Raw genomic sequence first — 22,233 nt, 5'->3', positions numbered from 1 at the left:
ATTAATGTTATTTTAATTCCTGGCCATAGTTCATGTCTCTATTGTGATTATTGTCAATTTACTTCCATGTTTGCTAGAGAACTTGCTCTAGGTTACCTTCAATTAAAAAAAAAAAAAAGTCAGTTGATGAAAAGGTTAATATTATGATGAGATTTTTTAACACTAAATGCTAAACCCACCAAGAGAAGAGAATATTACTGAAACTAGCCAGAGATGTAACCATGTAACAGGAAATCTGCAAGATAGGTAATCCACAGCCAGGTGATTAAAACATTACTAGACTGGACCCTGGAATTTGAGTACAAAGGTAGTAGAACTTAGTTTGTGTTAATGTTTTAGTGTGATTTTATGATTTTTGCCAGCGACATGTATATGAGGTATCAGAAACTGATGTTATCAGGGTGGTTTGCTAATGAGATAGAGTAAAGGAACAGCAAAACTCATTGGAGACTGTTCGGTCTGTCAAATCCAAAGTTCTATCAACATTGGTAGTGACATTTCAATAGTAACAGGAAATGTCTTCACAGATAGAGGTACTTTAAGTGATACTGGATTTTGAGTAAGTAGTCTTGGTTCATTCACTTTTTTTTTTTTTTTTAAGATTTATTTATTTATTTCAGCAGGGGGCCAGGCAGAAGGAGAGGCAGGGAATCTCAAGCAGACTCCATGCTGATTGTGGAGCCTGATGTGGATTTTGATTCCATGACCCTGATATCATGACCTGAGCTGACACCAAGAGTTGGACATGTGACTGAGCCCCCCACATTAGTTTAGTCACTTTTTTAAACACCTTACTTTAAGCAACTGATATTACTTCCTCATTTGCATTAAAACTGGTTATAAATACCAGTTTTCTCAAGCCATTATGAGGTTTTCAGTAACAAAATGTGAAAATGCTTGGTATGTGGTAGGAAACTTAGTAAGCCTTAGGGAAGCCTGAAACTGTTCACTAAAATTAAGAAAAATATTGCTTTATCAAAAAGAACTTTGGAATCCTTCTTGACATGTTTGTTGTCATGCAAGCATTAGTACATCTTGACTCTTCAGAAAGAAATGATTTTTATTTATATGAAATTTGCTCAGCAACAACTTTAATCTATGACTCTTATGATATCATTAGTGTTTCCATATCTTCTCCCTAACTTTTACCATAACCTTCTCCTAAGGTTTGCACCCCATCTAATCCTGTTTCATTATTTCTTCAAGGTATTTCCTGCATTTAATCACCTAAGAATTCATCCATAAATCTGGTCATGGTCAGTCTACCTTGATGATCACATATGTGGCAACTAAAAAATGGAGATGGAGAAATGGGGTTTGATACAAGGATAAAATGAGATTCTGAATTTATGTGAAGCATAGATTTAGATTTTGGTAAGGAGAGAATTTAAATACATGCTTTGCATACATTATTTGAGATTTAACAAAAAACAAAGCAAAACAAAAACTTCCAGCATTATTTTAATAGATAGGGCTCATTAGATATATCAAAATATCCTACATATTTTTAAAATATTTTATTTATTTATTTGATAGAGAGAGATCACAAGTAGGCAGAGAGGCAGGCAGAAGAGAGAGAGAAAGAAAGGGAAGCAGGATCCCTGCTGAGCAGAGAGCCCTATGTGGGGCTAGCTCACAGGACCCTGAGATCATGACCTGAGCCGAAGGCAGGAGGTTAACCCACAGAGCCACCCAGCCCCAAAATATACTAAATTATTATAAATGCATCTTTTAGAAGTTGGGTTAAAAACTATTGACATTGAGGCTAATAGGTATTGATAGCTTATCTTATTTTCTTCCTTTGCTAGTTTTTTTTTCTTTTTCTACTTTTTGCAGCCAATAAATTGTGCCTGTCAGTGCCACTTAGTGGAACAAGTAATACTAATTAGCTTGAGGCTTGTGGGATTTCTTGACCTGAAGTAGCCATTCCCCAAGCTAATTTATACATTTTGATTGTATGTTCAGGGAAATAGTACCATTTATTTATTTATTTATTTATTTATTTATTTATTGTAACGATTGGGGTAATTTTATTTTTTTTAATTTTATTTGATTTTTTCAGTGTTCCAAGTTTCATTGTTTATGCACCACACTCAGTGCTCCATGTAATACGTGTTCTCCTTAATACCCACCACCTGGCTCACCCATCCCCCAAACCGCCTCCCCTCCAAAACCCTCAGGTTGTTTCTCAGAGTCCACGGTCTCTCATGCTTCATCTCCCCCTCCGATTTACCCCAATTCACTTTTCCTTTCTTCTCGTAATGTCCTCCATGTTAGTCCTTATGCTCCACAAGTAAGTGAAACCATATGATAATTTACTTTCTCTGCTTGACTTATTTCACTCAGCATAATCTCTTCCAGCCCCATCCATGTTGATACAAAAGTTGGATATTCATCCTTTCTGATGTCTGAGTAATAATCATTGTATATATTGACCATATCTTTTTTATCTATTCGTCTGTCGAAGTGCCAGCATCTTGGCTCTTTCCACAGTTTGGTGATTGTGGCCATTGGTGCTATGAACATTGGGGTACAGATGGCCCTTCTTTTCACTACATTTGTGTCTTTGGAGTAAATACCCTGTAGTGCAATTGCTGGGTCACTGGGTAGCTCTATTTTTTTTTATTTTTTTTGAGGAATCACCACACTGTTTTCCAAAGTGGCAGCACAAACTTCCATTCCCACCAACAGTGTAAGAGGGTTCCCCTTTCTCCTCATCCTCTCCAACACTTGCTGTTCCTTGTCCTGTTAATTTTGGCCATTCAAACTGGTGTACAGTGGTATCTCAATGTGGTTTTGATTTGAATTTCCATAATGGCAAATGATGATGAACTCATACAGCAATTTAGTAATGTGGCAGGATACAAAATCAATGCACAGAAATCAGTTGCCTTCTTATACAATAACAACGAAAATATAGAAAGGGAAATTAGAGAATTGATTCCATTTATGATAACACCAAGAACCATAAGATACCTTGGAATAAACCAAACCAAAGAGGTAAAGGATCTGTACTGGAGGAACTACAGAACACTCATGAATGAAATTGAAGAAGACACAAAAAGATGGAAAAGCATTCCATGCTCATGGATCAGAAGAATAAACATTTATAAAATGTCTATGCTGCCCAGCACAATCTATACTTTCAATGCCATCCCAATCAAAATTCCACCAGCATTTTTCAAAGTGCTGTAATAAACAATCTTAAAATTTGTATGTAACCAGAAAAGACCCCGAATTATTATTAATTTCTCTTACTACATAACTTACTCATAACTAAGGAAATCTTGAAAAAGAAAAACAAAGCTGGGGGCATCACGTTTACCTGATTTCAAGCTTTACTACAAAGCTGTGATCATTAAGACAGCATGGTACAGACACAAAAACAGACTAATGGAACAGAGTAGAGAGTCCAGATATGGACCCTCAACTCTATGGTCAAATAATTTTCGACAAAGCAGGAAAAAAATATCCAGTGGAAAAAAGACAATCTCTTCAACAAATGGTGGTGGGAAAATTGGACAGCTATATATATTACCATTGTTTTTAAAATGGCAATTCCTTGTTGAATAGGGCATATTTTGCAGAGTTGAGTGTTCTTTGTATACATAGAATGTACACACATGGACTTTCATAAAATATGAATGATGCCTGATTTATAATGGAATTTCAAAGTTTTAACATTTACCTTCAGTTTTTTGCATGAGACATATTTATTCCATTCCAGTTAGTAAGTTAGTGAGACAGAAGTAGGTTTCTCAAGGCTTTTCACTTCAAACTCAAAGAATTCAAATTCAAAAACAAGAATTAAATGTATGTTCTAGATGTTATTATTTGTGCTCTTTGAATAAACTACTTACTTGTGTAGGTCTCAATTTCTTTCCTCTTAAAATATAAAATATATATTTTACCAAAAAAATCTAAATATTGATTTAGATAATAACTAAAAGGATCTAGGAAACAGTAGACACTAGTTGTATAATAGATTCCTTCAACAGGCAAGAAACTAATTGTTATTAATGGTGATATTTTTCACAACTGTATTGAATTAGGGGTTACTAACCTGTCTTAAGAAGTGGTATATTATAATTTTTATAGTATTAATGATAGTTACATGTAAATTTATTAGAATTCTATTATATGAAAAGTAATTTTATGTGCACTATTTCACTTGATTCCCAAAACTTATGAGGTTAATTAGTAAGGTAAAAAATGATCAGATAATTTTACAAATGTGAAAGAACTGAAGTTCATAAAATGATGTGACTGAAATCGCAGACGTAGAATTAGGACAAGAACCCAGACATTTTTGCCCTCAAATTGTAATGTTTCCACAAAATATGCTCTAAATTGTAATAACGTTTTAATTTGGGGGAACTAATTCTTAGAAACTATGTTTCTTTTACTGCATAAAGACAGCAAATGGTAAAATGTTTAAGTTTCTATCAATGTGAAGTTTCTATCAATCATTAATTATGAAGAAATAATGACAGTCTAAGATAATCCTTCTCTTACTGTTATTCTATACTCATGCAGAAATACATTAATATTTTCCTAGTTCTATATTCTGAAATGAATTAGTTACATAGAAAACCTAAGAATTATGGGTTACTTTCTAATAAGTGATATAATATTCTCACATGAATTGGTATTTATGTTAAAAGTCAACTTTAATGCTCATATAGGAAGTCAGATTGGTAATTGTGAATCAGAACACATAACCTGAAATGGGTAAGGTGATTTGAAATGAGATATTTAAATTGAAATGTGGGTGTATGTTGAATGTCTCTATCATATAAGCTTCAAGTCCTATGTATATAACCAATGAGATCCTTGTTCTCTTGTACTGTATTCTATATACTGTAATAAAATGGAAAAGATAACAGCTGCTTTATACACTTGAAATAAAAGTAGATCTTAGAGACAAAAAAAAAAAATTTCTGAACTTTTCCTCAGGAGAGATTATTATAAAATCTGAATGCCATACCTGTTTTCTGTCTTGTAACTCTTCATAATATGATATTTTACATCTAAACCTGTTATTAGAACCCCAAATTAAACACCTATTTAGGGGCACCTGGGTGGCTCAGTGGGTTAAAGCCTCTGCCTTCGGCTCGGGTCATGATCTCAGGGTCCTGGGATCGACCCTGCATCAGGCTCTCTGCTCAGCGAGGATCCTGCTTCACCCTCTTTCTCTCTGTCTGCTTCTCTGCCTGCCTGTGATCTCTGTCAAATAAATAAATAAAATCTTTAAAAAAAACAACAACTACCTATTTAATAGTCAATCGTTATATTGCCTAACAGTGGCCAAGGAAATTCTTAATAGCTTAAAAAACAAGAACAATATCAACATGATATGATGTGTGTAACATTTTATTAGGTAGACAAAAACACAAAGACAAAAACATGAGAAAATTAAAATTATACATGTATATTTATATAAACATCTATAACATATAATACATGTAATAGGCGTATTTGTATTGATGAACTGTTATTTGCTGGGTAATCACTGTGATTCTATTTCATTTAAAATTATCTTAATAATAAAAATGAACTAAAATTTCTGAAAACAGATTTGTTTAATGAATCCCTAATTACATTTATTGCTTTGTATCAATTTTAAGAGTTTCTAAAATATGCCAAGTCATGGGACTATCTCAGTACAAACAGAGCTAATGAAAGAATTATTCCTTAAAACAATGCATCGTTCCACAGAAAGTTAAAACTAATATTTATTGGGAGGGTCTGTTTTGTGGCCACCAGGAATGAGAAGAGAAAACCTCTGAAAAAAAACCTTGAGAAATAAAAAAATCAAATCTGGGAAACTGCAATTAATATGCAAATCCAACAGGAAAAGGAAGACAAAATCAGGGAACAATAAAGAGAGGCTTGTTGATGATAGGTAAAACTGGATTGAATCAGACGGGGGTCAAGCGCGCATGGGTGGCTAAGTGGGTTAAGCCTCTGCCTTCAGCTCAGGTCATGATCCTGGCTCAGGTCATGATCTGGGCATCCTGGGATCGAGCCCTGCATCGGGCTCTCTGCTCAGCAGGGAGCCTGCTTACGTCTCACTCTCTCTGCCTGCCTCTCTGCCTACTTGTGATCTCTCTCTGTCAAATAAATAAATAAAATCTTTAAAAAATAAAAAGAAAAAAAAAAGAAGGGGGTCAAAACCAAAGTAAAAATGAAAGAGCATTTAAAAAGATGGCTGTAGATTGCACTGGTGATTATTTGTTGCTGATCAGGAATTAATGAATAGATTGAATTGGCTTCTATGTACAAGACCAGGGAGAATAATCACTGCTTTGTGGTTTCAGTGAGTAGAGGTTATAGGATAGATTATAGTTTATTTTGTCTGTGAGAAAGAGAAATAACTTGATAACTTGATTCTATACAGATGATTCATGGATGCTCTGATGGATGGTGATAAGGAATAATATTTAAAGATGTTGCACAAGTTCTGAGTGATATTGGCTGACCATTTTATGGTCACAGTTGTGTCAGTTATAAAAGTAAACAGCAAAAAAACACTATGACAAATAGGCAACCGATAAATATTTACATTGTTTGATTTCTTTCTGTAATTTCTATTTTTCCTTAAGGAGTACTCTAACACAAGCGTCTATCAAGTCACTATATTTCAATATCTCTTCCACCCTTCCTTTCTCCCTGATATACTCTTTTTTTTTTTTAAGATTTTATTTATTTGTCAGAGAGAGAGAGAGACAGAGGTAGAGAACACATGAACAGGGGGAGTGGCAGGCAGAGGAGAGCAGCATCCCCACTGAGCAGGGACCCCAGTGTGGGACTCAATCCCAGGACCCTGGGAACATGACCTGAGCTGAAGAGGCAGATGCTTAACCAACTGAGCCACCCAGGCACCCCCTGATATACTTTTTCTACACTGAGTATACTCAAATGTAAGGCGTAGGGAAAATAAGAATGATTGGTATTATCCACATATTGAATATACAGAACCTAAATAACAGCTTAAAATTTTATCAGTTCTGAAATTGTAATTTATTTAGTGACATGGAAGAAGCTCCATTTCTCTTGTCATTCAAAATAGTTTCTTACATTTCTTACAAAAGTGTATTAACTTACCCCATGTTTGTTCTGATTTAGTATCGGTAGTTCTTTTTAAAAGGGAATTTTACCATTAGAATATCCTTCTCTCTTTTAGAAAAAAATACAGATGGTAAGTCACTAGTATTGAACATAATAGTAGCTTATTAAAACTACAGGGTAGAAGGTAATGATGTTGCGAGAACTCTCAGGAATATTATTCTCTGTGATAGCTAGACTTGCAAGATGACCTCCAAGATTCCCATTCTGATACAGGCACATCATATTATTGATTCCTTCCTCTGAGTGTGGTGAGAACATGTGATGTGATGTGACATGTTTACGGAGTCTTTATAGGAGAAGAGAAAGAAAATGGTGACAAAATGAAGAGGTAATGCCTGAAAATTTCCAAAACTGATAGACAATAGCCATATGTTAAAATAGACTCCAAAGTAGAATTTTAAACAATTTGTCTATATAGTAACACAACAGAGTAAAAGAAACAAAAGAAATTTTAACATGCTCCTAGAGAAAAACAACAACAACAACAACATACGTTTTAAAGGAACAACAATAGAACATAAGTCTATTTTCTCAACAACAATGATAAAAGCTAGAAGACAAATTATATTTTTAATGTGCTGAAATAAAATGTCAATCTAGGAGTTTAAAGCTAGAAAAAAATATTTCAGAATGAAAATAAAAGAAGGCATTTACAGAACTTGACAGAACTTGACATAATTTACCATAGTAGAACTGAGCTAAAGAAAACACTAAATATTGCTCTTTAAACAGTGAGGATATAGAAGCTAGGAGATACAGGCAGAAATTAAGGCTAAATATGTTGGTGAATCCAAATAAATACTGCTTCTATCAAAACATGACAATGATAAAGTGTTGATAAGTTTAAATACACAATTAAAATGCATAAGAACAATGCATAGAAATTGGGAAAGGCAAAGAGTTAAAGTGCCTGAAGTTTCTTGTTTTGTCTGAAATAAAGCACAAAAATTGTGGTTAACTTAAACCAGAATGAGTCAAGATTCAAATTTTCATCTCTGTAATAATCATTAAAATAAGCTTATAAAATAAAAATAATATAAAAATAAAAAGATATAAAAATAAAAATATAAAAATACAAAAATAATATGAATATATTACGTATATATATATAATTATAAATAATATAAATATAAAAATATAAACAAAATAAGCTTATAAGTTCTATGTTTACTCTGTTTGTCATATTCTAGAAAGATGACCTTTCTTTGTCCTGTTCTTCATTCCTGGGAGGCTGACATTACATGGGCATTCTTGCCCTTTGACCCCTGTTAGTTTTGGCTATCAGGCACTGGCATGAAGTTTGAGGTTAAGAGAATAATATATCCCACAATTCAGTCTTTATCGCAGTTATTACATCCTACTAAGGCTACACACATCCTGCTAAGATTACACAGTTAGCTGTATTCAGTAACTCCAGACTCTATTAATTACTTTTCCTTTTTTGCCCTTTAGCCTACTGGAAGACAGGGGACCCCACAGAAAAGAGATGTGCCCTAAGGGACAATGAACCAGTGCCCCACTGTTCTAGAAACTGACTGCAGGTACAGGAGTAAGCCCAGCTGAGAGCATCGGAGCCCAAGCCAAATTGCCACCCCACAGAATGATCAGCTAATAAACCTTTGATCTTTAAAGCCAGTCACTTTTAGGTAGGTTTGTGCACAATGGGCAGTGAAGGGGAGGGCGTGTGATGTCATCTTGTGGGCTGGTAGGCAGGATCCGGCAATTTAAACCAGAGGAAGACTGAATGGGAGCAGACACGGGCAGTGGATGTGGTCTTGCTGGGAGTCGAAGACAGCAGTGAATCCATGTGTAATCATGATCAGTCACCGGTGATAACCTGTTGACATGACTTGCTGACCTGGCTCAATGAGTCTCTTTGTGGTTGAATCTGATGAAGGCTGAACAGTTGTGTTCGGGGGCTGTCTACTGTCAGCTCATGGACACGATGCTCCCTGGCTCCATTGGCTTGAAGAGAATGAAATTCCAGGCTAAGCTCGAACACAAATACATTCAGAACTTCAAAATGCTAAAAACAGGTTTTAAGAGAAGGGGTGTTGACTAAATAATTCCTGTGGACAAATTAGTAAAAGGGTAGTTTCAGGACAATTTTGAATTTGTTCTGTGGTTCAAGAAGTTTTCTAATGCAAACTGTGATGGAAAAGACTATGACCCTGTAGCTGCCAGAGAAGGTCAAGAAATGTCCGTTGCTCCCTCTCTTGTTGCTCTGGCTCTGAACAAATCAAAACAACCTCTTGGCTCCAGCAGTGCAGCTTCAGAGAGGCCTGCTGCATTACATAGATCCACTGCAACCCCTGAGGCTGGCCTTAGTGGGGGAGGGTGTGAGAAAGAATCTCGGGGTGGGCTTCAGGGATGATGAAGGGGCTGAACTGATGCAGCAGATCAATGTATTGAAACTTACTATTGAGGACTTGGAGAACGAGATTTCCACTCTGGAAAGCTGAGGAACATCAAATTGATTTGCCAGGAGAAGAAGGGTAAAAACAACTCTGTAGTGGAGAGGACTGTGGACATTGTGCATGCCAGGGCCCGAGATTCTGTGATACCTGATGAAGGGGGCCCACAGGAAGAACAAGAAGAGGGTCACCAGTGTGGACCAGCAGAGCAACATGTGAATTCTTCACTCCAAATCATGTACTTAGGTATAAAACTCTCACTTATACTATTCTTGGAGGGCTCATAGGTTTCTTTTCATAAGCAAAAAAAGTACCTCTTCTTAAAGTGCACTGGGCAGAAGTTTTACTCCTTTTCCAATGAGTTTGAGTTTGGTGCTTTGTAGCAGAGCAGTATTAAGAGCAAACTGGTTCACCCAGGGAACAAAGAGGCTGCCCATGGGGCTCACAGGTGGGGGATCTCTGGTAACACTGATTGCTGGGGAAGGTGTTTTTATCCACTGAGCTGGAGAGCTCACTACAGATAGGTAAAGACTGATCTGAATTTGAGCTAATGTGAAATCTTGGCAGAGAATGTTTTAATAAGTAAATGCCTTAAGAATATTTGAGTGCTTCCTTATTTCAGAATATAAAATGTAACTTGACAGGACATTTTATGTATTTGACATTGTGTCTGAGAAGGAAAGGGCAGCTCTCTGGAACTTTGGAATCTGCTGTTCACAGGCCTTCCAGAGCTGCTTGAATCCTCAAAGGCTTAGACCTTGGTCCAAAAGGAAAGTTTAAAAAGTTGCTCTGTAGGGGTGCGTGGCTGCCACAGGTGGTAGAATATGTGACTCTTGATCTTGGGGTTGTGAGTTTGAGCCTCATATTGGCTGTACAGATTACTTAAAAATAAATTAAAAATCTTAAAATAAATTTGCTCTGTAACTATTTGATGTCCTTTCCCAATCCTATCCCTGCTTCAAGAAATAAGAGGCATTGTTGCCTGGATGAATAGAGGGTGTGTTTCAAGCCCTGAGATTGAGTTGACGTGCTTGGATTTCACTAAACATTTCTCTGTTTTTCCAGTTATTCCTGAAATTTCTGCATTTTGTTTTTTGCAAAATGAGGCTTTCTAGTTTTGAAATCTAACAACTACTTTTGGAGATGTGTGCACATCTCTGGGATTTGAATGGGGGTTGTGTCCCATTTTACTGTCTTTTAAGTGTACATCAAACATGTTTCTCTTCGCTGCTCTCCTTGCCAATGGGAGACTCCTCTTTGGCTTCTTAAAGTTTGCTGCTTAGAGTATAAGTTCAGCAGGCAGGTGGTCACTCTGCAAGATCTTTCTGGATCTCTAGCAAACAGAGCGACCAGTGAAGGCCATAACTACTTTGGGATCTGCAAGGCTGGGTGCTCTCAGTACCTCCTGTCCACACCCTTCCCCTGTTATTGGATTATTTTGCCAGTTCACTAATCTCTTTGGAGGTAAAATTCATTAGCATGTTACCAAGTGTTAATTATCTTTTCCAGAAAAGTACCATGTCTGAATTAATTATTAATATTTAAAATATTTCATTCCTCAACTCATTCTAGTTTGCTTCTCCTCTAGCCTATTCAGTTTCTTTGTTTGGCAGAATTCTGCAAGATATGTTACCCACTACTGAGATTGTTCAGCCCCTGATGTATTTGTATTGATTTATGCCTGGTGGTAGTTTGTCCTACAATGTGTGTAGAAAGCAGATATGTTATGATAAAATTGTTGTGTAGTGTTTGCTGTGTGTGTAATTTAGAGGAATACCAAGATTCAGTGATTGACAATGCCAAAAAATGCAAGTAACTAGCCATTATTCAAAGGCAGTGGTGTTATTTCTCTTTTGTGGCCTTTTAGACTTTTGTTGCCCTAAAATATTTTATTGGGAACCCATTTTCCACCTGATCTTTCTTGACAGAGTTTTTTTTTTTTTCCCACTTTAAACAGTTTCCAAGTAAAATTCTTGAATATAATTGAAATATTGAAAATATTGAAAATAATTGAAATATTATTTCAAAGGAAAATAATAGCCACCCACTTTTAGAGTAGTTTATTATGAAACTAAAGCTTATCAATAGAGTATGTAAAAATACTTCTTAAAAATCCATTTAGACTCCTTATGACCATAGCAAAAGCAAAGAAAATCTAATAGATTTTAGGAAACCAAAAGTAATTTCCAAATTGAAACTGCTTTTCTGAGTAGATTGTAGATTAAGTTTATTACATAAGATTAAGGCTGTGCCTCCCTGAACAATTAAAACTCTCTATAATCTTTTTTTTTTTAATCTTTAAAATGAAGAAGTTGAAGAAGGATGACCATCATCTGTAGTATTCCATGGCAGTTTTATTGTAGCAGATTCACTATAGATGCTGATTTTTCTGATGAATTTCTAAGTCACAGTCCATAAGCAAGAATGCACTTGGAAAAGGTAGAGTGTTTCTGGGCCCCAGTTTTATATATATATATATTCTCTCTTGAATATAACTGAAGTGTTGTACTAAAATTTATGGTAAGAATAATTTTGCATGATTTCTATACTTCTGCTAATAAAATAAGACTACCTAACTTAGAAATTTGTACTTTTTTTTTTCATTCCCAGATAATTAGAATTCTGTGGCCTTGAGATATGCTAAGAGCAAGAGCAAAGAATATAGGAAAAGAGAAACTAGGAAGATAACAAATACCTCTTGGAGTTTATAGAAATCTTTGTTGTGCTAAGTTAGTCTTGTGGACCAAGTGTATTCCATTGATTACTTGTATTAGAATCACCAGGGTGTTGTTAGAAATGTAGATAACTAGAGTCATTCTTTTATTTTCAGATTCTCTGAGTTTTCACTTGCCATAGTGTTTCCGAACCGTTAGTGCACCTTTGAATCACCTGTATTCTTGAGACTCTAAAGCCAAAATACAGACATATTAGGTATAATATGTGACTTTTAGCTTATATTCTTATGAAGAATTACAGATGGTCAAAAAAAAATTCTATGAGGAATATTACTTCAAAGAGCTTTTTATTAGTTTCATTAATTAATGAATCTTTGTTAATAAACTCAGTACAGTGCTTCATTATAGAAGGTGCTTAATTGATATTTATCATTTAGATGTACTATTCTTTTTCAGAATGGACAAGATAAGATTTTTAATTCTTAACATGGAATAATTTTATAATAGATATATCAATTATATGTATTGTATATATGTATTTCATAAAGTTGTTGAAGAAAAATGTTTTCAAAGGCACTTGTTAAAGATAGTAAGGCAGATTTTATTCAGGATCATTGCTCAAAGGAGAGGAACCTATGTGATGGTATATTACAGTAGGGGAAAAGATTGGGCTCAATGCCAAATACAGCATAAGCAAGTGGGTATTTATAGCTAAGGAGCAGTGTACAGGGTGGTCAGTGAATGGAAAATTAGGGAATATCAGTGATATGGAGTGTTCTGGCTAAGGTAACCTAACAGGATTCTTGTTGAGGACAAGCCAGAGTGATCGGACATCACCTTGGAGACATGAAGGATGAAGAACCTGTTCCGGTAGCCAAGGTCATCAGATGTGGAAAATTAGGGGTTCTGATTAAACTGACTTAGCAGGGTTCTTGCTAAAACTAGATTTTACAAGGAAACGAATGGATAGATGTGCCTTGGAGAAGGTTCAGGAGCCTGACTAAAGTTTGGTGAAGCAAAGAATCTTTGTCATACTCCATATATATGGGCATATTAAATTTTATTTCTTCTGGTTGTCATATAAAGTGACCTAATGATGCAGGTAAAGTGAAATAAAAGATTACGTATCAGTCTTACTGGATGATAAATATTGCTAAAACTTTACAAATTTTCAACAGATTCAAAATAAGAATTGATTTTAGGAGGACAACTAAATTGCATTTATAGTGCTAGAAGGAATATTTATCTTTCATTCTTTCTACATCAAATTGCAATATCCCTATTTAATCTATTTAATATATACTTAGTGGGTCACGTATTCCTTGCTGACAAGAATAAGTAGAGGTAGTTACATTAGATATAATCACTTTCTAGGGAAATTTTAAAATGTTACATAAATTTGTAAATTGATATAATATTTTTGTTTACAAATTATTAGACTTTCAACCTCATGATTTAAAAAAATGTGGTACAACCTTACTTTTGTTAAGTGTGATATCCTTATTTTGCCAGGAAAAGATTCTTTTAATAATGCTTTCTTCTTGGCCTTAGATTTTTAAGCTACTTAAGATCAAAAAAATACCATGGGGATCAACTGGTTATTTACAAAAATGTGTAATAGGTCATCTCTTGAATAAATACCACCAAAGATGTTGGTTTAATCTCAGCTAACATTGCAAATCATATTTAATATGTAATTAAAAAAACTAAACCTTGAAGAAAAGACGCTTCTATGGAAGTTAATAATAAATTATATCCGTTTGCTCACCAACATACCTTTAAAATTTTCTGCCATTAAGAAACAGATTTGACCATCAGCTATATACGATTCTCATTTATTACTGTATTACTACTTTTTAAAATTGGTGTGATAGAATTTGGTAAATCTTATAGTTTTATTGATCATAGTTTTACTAGCCAAGTGCTATAAAAATGTATATTAAAAAGCTAAATATAATTTAAAACACATGATTAAATCTCTAATCTCCTAATAATTATATATTATTTGGGGCATTCTTCTGTAAGAAACTCTAAGCAGACTGTGAGGGCAAAGTGATTCAAGATATGTCATTAACAATGGCCAAGATTGCTTCTCATGCACAATTTAATATCTTTTCTTCTGGAAGAGACAGAGTCAATAGAATAAAAGAATAAGATATATAACTGAGAATTGGGTTTGAATTCATAATCTGAAATTTCCTTCACCCTTCAAACAAAAATTTAAGTCAAATTAAGATAATATTATTGGGTTCTTGATACCATTCAGATAATGAGTTGTATTGTTTTCAATAATTTATGTGTTTTATCTTTAAATCTGTTAAAACATTTGCTTCATTGCATGAACTACTTTAAGAATTTAAATATTTCAAAATTAAATCATTCTGTCAAGAACGAAATTAAAAGAGTCACTATACTTTAAAAAATTTCACTTGATGATTTTCATGACAATTCCCAAGTATCTACATTAGGATGGAATTGCTTTACCTTACATACAGATGAGGAAAATGTGGTTTAAAAAAAAGTTATGTTTTCTTCAAGGACTTTTTTTATTTTAAATTTTTTAAATATACATTTTAGGTAGTTAACATACAGGCCAATATTGGTTTCTAGAGTAGAATTCAGTAACTCGTTACTTACATACAACACCGAGTGCTCATCATAACAGGGGCCCCCCTTAATACTTATTACCCATCAAGCCCATCCTCCACCTACCTCTCCCATCAACCCTCGGTTTTTTCCCTATGAGTAAGAGCATCCTATGGCTTGTTTTCCCTCTCTCCTTTTCTTCCTCTCCCCTTTTCAGTATGTTCATCTGTTTTCTTTCTTAAATTCCACATATGAGTCATATGGTATTTGTCTTTCTCTGACTGAGTTATTTCATTTAGCTTAATACACTCTAGCTCCATCCATGCCATTGTAAATGGCAAGATGTCATTCTTTTTGATGGCTAATATTCCATTGTATATTTATACATTTATCCACTCAACAGTCAATGGACATTTGGGCTTTCTCCACAGTTTGACTACTTTTAATAATGCTTTTATAAACATCAGGGTACATGTATCCCTTCAGTCTTGTATTTTTGTTCATTTACCTTTGGGTAAATACCTAGTAGTGCAATTGCTGGATGGTAGGATAGTTCTGTTTTTAACATTTTGAGGAAAATCTGTATTGTTTTTTAGAGTGGCTGTACTAGATTGTGTTCCCACCAAAAGTGCAAGGTGGTCCCCCTTCTCTGCATCCTTGCCAATACCTGTTGTTTCTTATGTTGTTAATTTTAGCCATCCTGACAGGTGTGAGGTGGTATCTCATCATGGTTTTGATTTGTATTTCCCTAATGATAAGTGATGTTGAGCATCTTTTCATGTGTCTGTTAGCCATTTGGATGTCTGTTTTTGGAAAAGTGCCTGGTCATGTCTTCTAAATGCTGGAGCTGAATCTATTAGATATTGATAGGACATACCATAAAATTACCTTAAATTCTTGGTGATTTACAACATCAAATAGCTATTTCTCATTGAGATTTTGTTTGATATGGCTTTGCTCTGGGATGCTGTTCAGGTTGCGGTCTGTACAATATACCCTCACATTTTACTTCCCCAATGGACAGAGCTTTCTGGGACAAGTTCTTTCCATAGCACAGGGCATAGGAACAAAAGAGCAGGTGGAATGTGAAGGTTCCACATTTGGGTGTGAAAAAGAGCATGGACATAGCTGATGTAACCTTGAGAGATATTGATAACATTTTAGAGATTTACTCCACTTATAGGGAAGGGTTCTATCATATAATTAGGAAATATGATTGGATAGGTAGGATGAGATTAGTTACTGCAGAATCTTGCAATACAGAAGGAAATATAACCTAATTCATAGGTAATAAAAGCCTTTCTTCCCAAAAGTACAACCAATGTTATGAGATGATTTTAGAGAACATGACATGTCCTGATATTTTGGAATTTAAATTCTAGTTAGTTAACATACAGTACAATATTAGTTTCAGGTATACAATATAGTTACTCAATACTTCCACACATATTTACAATTGATATATCTGTTAAAGAGTTAGTATCCAAAAGATATAAAGAACTTAGAAAACTCAATACCCAAAAAATAAATAGTCCTGAGTTTGTTTCTCCCTCTATGTACCATTCCTCTTGTTTATGCTCTCTCTCTCTCTGTCAAATAAATAAATAAATCTTTTAAAAAAATGGGTAGAACACATGAATAGCCATTTTTTTCCAAAGAAGACATACAGATGACTAGCAGACACATGAAAAGATGCTCAACCTCACTCATCATCAGTGAAATACAGTTCAGAATTATAATGAGATATGACCTCACACCTTTCAGCATGGTTAAAATCAACATAGGAAACAAGTGTTGGTGAGGATGTGGAGAAAAAGGAATACTCTTGCCCAGTTGGTGAGAATGCAAACTGGTATAACCCCTCTGGAAATCAATATGGAGGTTTCTTAAAACATTGACAGTAGAACTACCTTACCACCCAGCAATTCACACTGATGTTTGTATTTTAATGAGTGTTGTCCTTCATATTAATTGTGGGAAAATCTCTGTATGTATTTTACATAAAATATTTTTTAAAACAGTAAAATAAAAACAAAAATATGTTAAGAATGAGTTTGTGGGGCACTCCTGGGTGGCTCAGTTGGTTAAGTGACTGCCTTTGGCTCAGGTTATGATCCTGTAATCCCACCATTAAGTCCTTCATCCTGCTCCCTGCTCGGCAGGGTGTCTGTTTCTCCCTCTGACACTCCCCCTTCTTGTGCTCTCTCTCATTTTCTCTCCCTCTCAAATAAATAAAATCTTTAAAAAAAGTGAGTTGGTGGTTTTGAACTACAATATTGGTCTCTTTGATGTAACGTAACATAATCTATTTAAAAACATCTATAATACTCATTACAGTTCTTGCCGATGACTTTTGTTTTTGTTTATTATCAAATGGCATTCATATTATGAACAACAAAATATGTAACCTGTAGTTAATTCTAAATGTAGTTTCAGGATCCTTTTGAGGATTAACAGAAATATAGAAATAATTTTATAAGGGTGCTATATCCATGGAGGGAACAATATGAATTAGTATGATTTTAATTATGCTAAAATCGGTGTGATGCTCTTTTTGGCCACTCATAGCATATTAGGTATTTCTACAGAGATATTGCACTCAAATTACTTGTTGTAGTGTTAAGCCTTCAAAATATAATCAAGAGAAAAGATAATTTTAATTTAACAGCTAAATACTTATGCCTCGCCTAATCTTTATTTTGCATTTACAAGCAATCCTAATAGAAATACAATTTACAACATCACTTAAGGTCCTTGAGCTGTAGAATACATGGTCCTTATGTCTTCATTTCATCTAGAACAATATATTAAAATACATAATTGACAGACTTAAGGGAATATGGATTATATTTGGAAATACTGATATTGAACTCATGTTGGGCTTAATGCAGATCTATATGGTTACACATATAGAATTATTTACAGATATGTATGTAAGCAAGTTAATGTACCCCCATATATTTCCTTGGTCTGTCACTGACAGGCCTCAAAAAAATGACATCTCAAAAGCACAATTAATATACATATGTTGGTTTCTAAAACCTTTCCCAATAAAAGAAAATAAAAGAAACTGATAACCCTTATGGAAATGACTTATTCTAGGTTGGGGGCAGGGAATGTATAAGGTGAACTTAGAGTATCTTGTAGTGCTAGAAAATAAGGACGAACTGAAAGACAGAAAATAAAAGAAGGAAGGAAAGAAGGTAGGAAAGAAGGAAGGAAAGAGAGAGAGAAAGAAAAAGAAAAAGAAAGGAAGGAAAGAAGGATGAACATGCACATAATAAAGGGAATATGTCAAAGGGAAAGAGAAGCCTATTGAAAGAGGTCTCAAAGGGCAAAGCTGGAACAGTTTGAGAGACTGAAACAATATAGTATTGGATTGTAATCCAAAGTACAAAATAAATATGATATATTTAAATTATACAAAATAAACACTGATATACTTAAATTACTGAATAAATATATATAGGAAAGGAGGCAATTATCCCATGTAGAAGATAATACAATTTATATATGTACATACACAAGTCTACATACAATATATATAGATATTCTGCCCTTGAATGGGTTAAGTGTAACTTACCTTTCCTTAGAAGTGGCTAAGCATGGTTATTTTTTTCCAAATAGTCCTGTATAAAAAGGAGAGGAAAAAAAAAGTAGCTTTACATGAAGACACCTGAAAAACACAGCCTCAATCAGTGATAAATAATGTTGATAACCTTTGATATGATGTAATAAAAATGGCATTTTTCCTCTGTGGTCATCTTAACTCCAATTTTTATCATTAGAAAAACCCAAGATAACACCCAGTTGAGGGACATTCTAAAAAAATGCTCTATAGTTGTAGCCTACTATTTTCATTACTGGGACTCTGTTGATATGGTAGTAAAATGAGGGAGGGGAAATATTCTATATATTTATGTTTCTACTATCTCAGTCTTTTGATGTACCTGTGTTTCTTGGCCGTGACCTACACTGTGGTACACTTATTGTTTTTTTTTTTTTCCTCTTCTCCTTTGGATGAGACAGTAAGGTTAGAGAGGATAGGGTGTATGGAATTCTCTTCTCTCCATGTGGATGAGAGACAGTTAAGGTCTTTTTCTTTGGAATATAGTATTTTTTATGGATAGTGCTCTCAGGTATTTTCTTTCTTTCTTTCTCTCTTTCTTTCTTATCCTTCCTTCCTTCCTTTTTCTTTTTTTCTTTTCTTTCTTTCTTTCTTTCTTTTTTCTTCTTCTCTCTCCTTTCTTCTTTTCTCTTCTTTCTGTCTTTCTTTCTTTTTTTTTTTTTTTTTACAATGATTAACATTTACCTCTTCCTCCTATGGCCATGAGGAGCTCTTTCTCAGATCTTTACTTGTGTTCCTTCTTGCTATCTCTCCCTCTGTTAAATAAATAAATAAAATCTTAAAAAATAAAATAAAATTAAGGGAAAGTACACTCTCAAAGTGGAAAGACAAATAGGTTTCCCTAGGTGGAACTGGTCCTGAGGTTGTTCTGGGATTGGATATTTGTGATGTCTCTGGGTGGAAGGAAATTCTCTATCTCTAATGGAGGTTGCTTCTGATCATTTGGGGGACTCCTACCACAGGTTGGGAGGAGGAGTATTTGAACCTACAAGGTTTGTACTGGAACTGTCATGGCAGCCTTTCTTCTTGGGAAAAGAGGGTACCTGCAAGGCAAATAGATATATTAAGTCTAGGAGTTACCTTGGAGCAAAGGTGGGTGAGGTGAGCACATGCTTTGCACCTGTGGCTTTTGATCTGTCAGCCTGAACTTTATCCAAGTAAGTCCATCATTTTACATTACCACCAAAAATGGATGATACTTTTTATTGCTCTACTTCTTGCCTATGTTTGGTAAAATCAAACTTCAAATTGTATTTTGTGTGACGGAGAGGGAAATCCATTTTGTAATAACTGAGGTCCAGAATTTATGGGACAGAATAACAGAGAGAAGGGAATAACAGAAAAAGAGTTTCAGAAAATAGCCCAAGATCCTCTTGATTTCAACATTGAATCTAAAGTGAAAATTCATTGGGAGAAAGATCCTTCACAAGCATTTATGAAAGGGTAAATTTTGTACTAATATCTTATCATGGTTCTAAGTTGAATTTCCCTGAATGATATTAAGCATTTTTAAAACTGTTTTTGACCATTCTTGTATGTTGTATGTTTTTTATAAAATGTCTGTTCAAAATTTCTCCCATTTTTATTGTCTTTTATTATTGAATTTCAAGAGGTGGTAATATATTCTAGATGGGAAGATGTTTTTAAACCTGATGATATCCAATTTATCAATTTTTCTTTTATGGTTATTGCTTTTTATGATTAAACTTTTTTTTTCATTTTTGTAAGTCAAAATACATTATTTTGAGATATGTTTTTTATAACCATATGGTTTTAGCTTTTATGCATAGATATGGCTCATCTTAAAATTAAATTTAATATAAGGTGCAAGAAAGATTTAAAAAGTTAAATTTTTTTCAAATGCACATTCAGCTCTTCTGGCATCTTTGAGAAAAACTTTCCAGGTCGTGGGGGGAGGTAAGATGGTGGCATAGTAGGAGGACCCTAGGTTCATCTCATCTCTGGAAAACAATTACATAGCTATCAAATCATTCTGAATACCCAAGAAATCAACCCAAGGACTGACAGATCAAATGCCCCAGCTAGTGGGAGAATAGAGGTTGTATGAAGGAAGGTAGGGAAGTGCAGAAAGTGGTTTGGTGGAGAAAAGGATCACAGGTTCTGTGGACGGGAGGGAGCCCTGGTCATAGAGAAAAGCGCAAGAGAGAGTAATACACAGGGGATCACACAGGAATAACACTTCCCCAAAGCCATTGGCAGGGAAAGTGAGAGTGGCTGATTTTCATGAGTTTTTGCAACCAGTGGGACTTAAAGACTGGTGTTTCAAAGGTCAGCAGGCTTGCCTGGGGTAGCATTCTAGACCCTGCCCTGCTCCTCAAGAGAGGGAGGCAAGTAACCTGGGGGGCAGACTGTGTAATCTGAGGAATGCCTAAGGCTCATAGGGGAGAGATTATTCACTCTTCTTGGAGTATATCTGTGAGATGGCATTCTCAGATGTGCTGGGGGTGGGTGGGGAACCAGCAGGCACCATTTCCCTTCCCTGCCCCTCAGCATAACCACAGAGACACCTGCCAAGATCCAAATGCTGCCCACTACAGGCAAGAAGATTCTCAGCAGATAACTGGCCTGAAGTATAAAGCAGCCAAAACACATCAGAGTCCACACAGCACACATCAGAGACATTCCCAGAAACACCAGGCACTGGACTGTATATGATCCCTTCTTCATAAAGCCATTACTCTCAGGAGCAAGAAATGTAATAGGGTTTTCTAACACACAGAAGACAGACTTAGACAAAATGCAATGATGGAGAAATTCATCACAAATGAAATAACAAGAAAAGGTTACAGCCATAAATCTAATCAAAACAGATATAAGTAATAAGCCTGATGAAGTACTTAATGCAACAATCATAAAGACACTTCCTGGGCTTGAGAAAAGAATGGAAGACTTCAGGGAAGCCCTTACCACAGAGATAAAATAATTAAAAAGCAGTCAGAAAAAATGCAATAACTGAGATTCAAAACAGATTGGATGTAATGAACACACAGATGGAAGAAACGGAGGAATGGATAAGTGATATAGAAAAAATAGTGGAAAATACTGAAGCTGAACAAAAGAAAGAATTATGCATCACAAATATAGATTTAGGGAACTTAGATTCCATCAAATGTATCAGGAATCCCAGAAAAAAAGGAGAGAAAAGATGGCAAAAAATTCATTTGAGGAAATAATAGCTGGAAACTTTCCTAATCTGAAGAAGGAAATAGACATTCAAATCTAGGAGACACAGAGAACCTCCATCAAAATCAGCAAAAGCAGGCCAACACCAAGATATACTATAATTAAATTTGAAAACTAGAGCAATAAAGAAAAAATCCTAAAAGCAACAAGACAAAAGAAGTCCCTAATTTGCAAGGGAAGACCAATAAGGTTAGCTACAGATCTCTCCACAGAAACTTGGCAAGCCAGAATAGAGTGTCATGACATATTTAACACACTGAATGGGAAAAATCTGCAGCCAGGAATACTCTATCCAGCCAATATTTTATTGAGAATAGAAAGAGACATTAAAAAAAAAAGTTTCCTAGATAAAAGAGTCTGTGACAACTAAACCAGCCCTGCAAGAAATATTAAAAGGGACTCTTTGAGTGGGAAAAAAAATAGACCAAAAGTGACAAAGACTAAAAAAGAATGGAGAAAATCTCCAAAAGCAATGACAAAACAAGTAATAAAATGGCACCAAATACACATCTATCAATAATTACCCTGAATGTAAATGCACTAAATGTTCCAACCAAAAGACATAGGGTATCAGAATGGGTTAAAAAATAATAAT

General features: G+C 34.8%; 1 pseudogene; it reads left to right on the top strand.

Moving 5' to 3' along the window:
• The first annotated feature begins 8,935 nt into the window (after positions 1–8,935).
• LOC116882053 lies at positions 8,936–9,832 on the top strand (annotated as a pseudogene).
• Positions 9,833–22,233: the final 12,401 nt, after the last annotated feature.

Source organism: Lontra canadensis, unplaced genomic scaffold (assembly GCF_010015895.1).
Source record: "Lontra canadensis isolate GAN:19392208 unplaced genomic scaffold, GSC_riverotter_1.0 scaffold80, whole genome shotgun sequence".
In the NCBI taxonomy this organism is placed as follows: Eukaryota; Metazoa; Chordata; class Mammalia; order Carnivora; family Mustelidae; genus Lontra; species Lontra canadensis.
The sequence above is the reverse complement of the archived record's forward strand: the minus strand, read 5'-3'. Positions and strand labels throughout refer to the sequence as shown.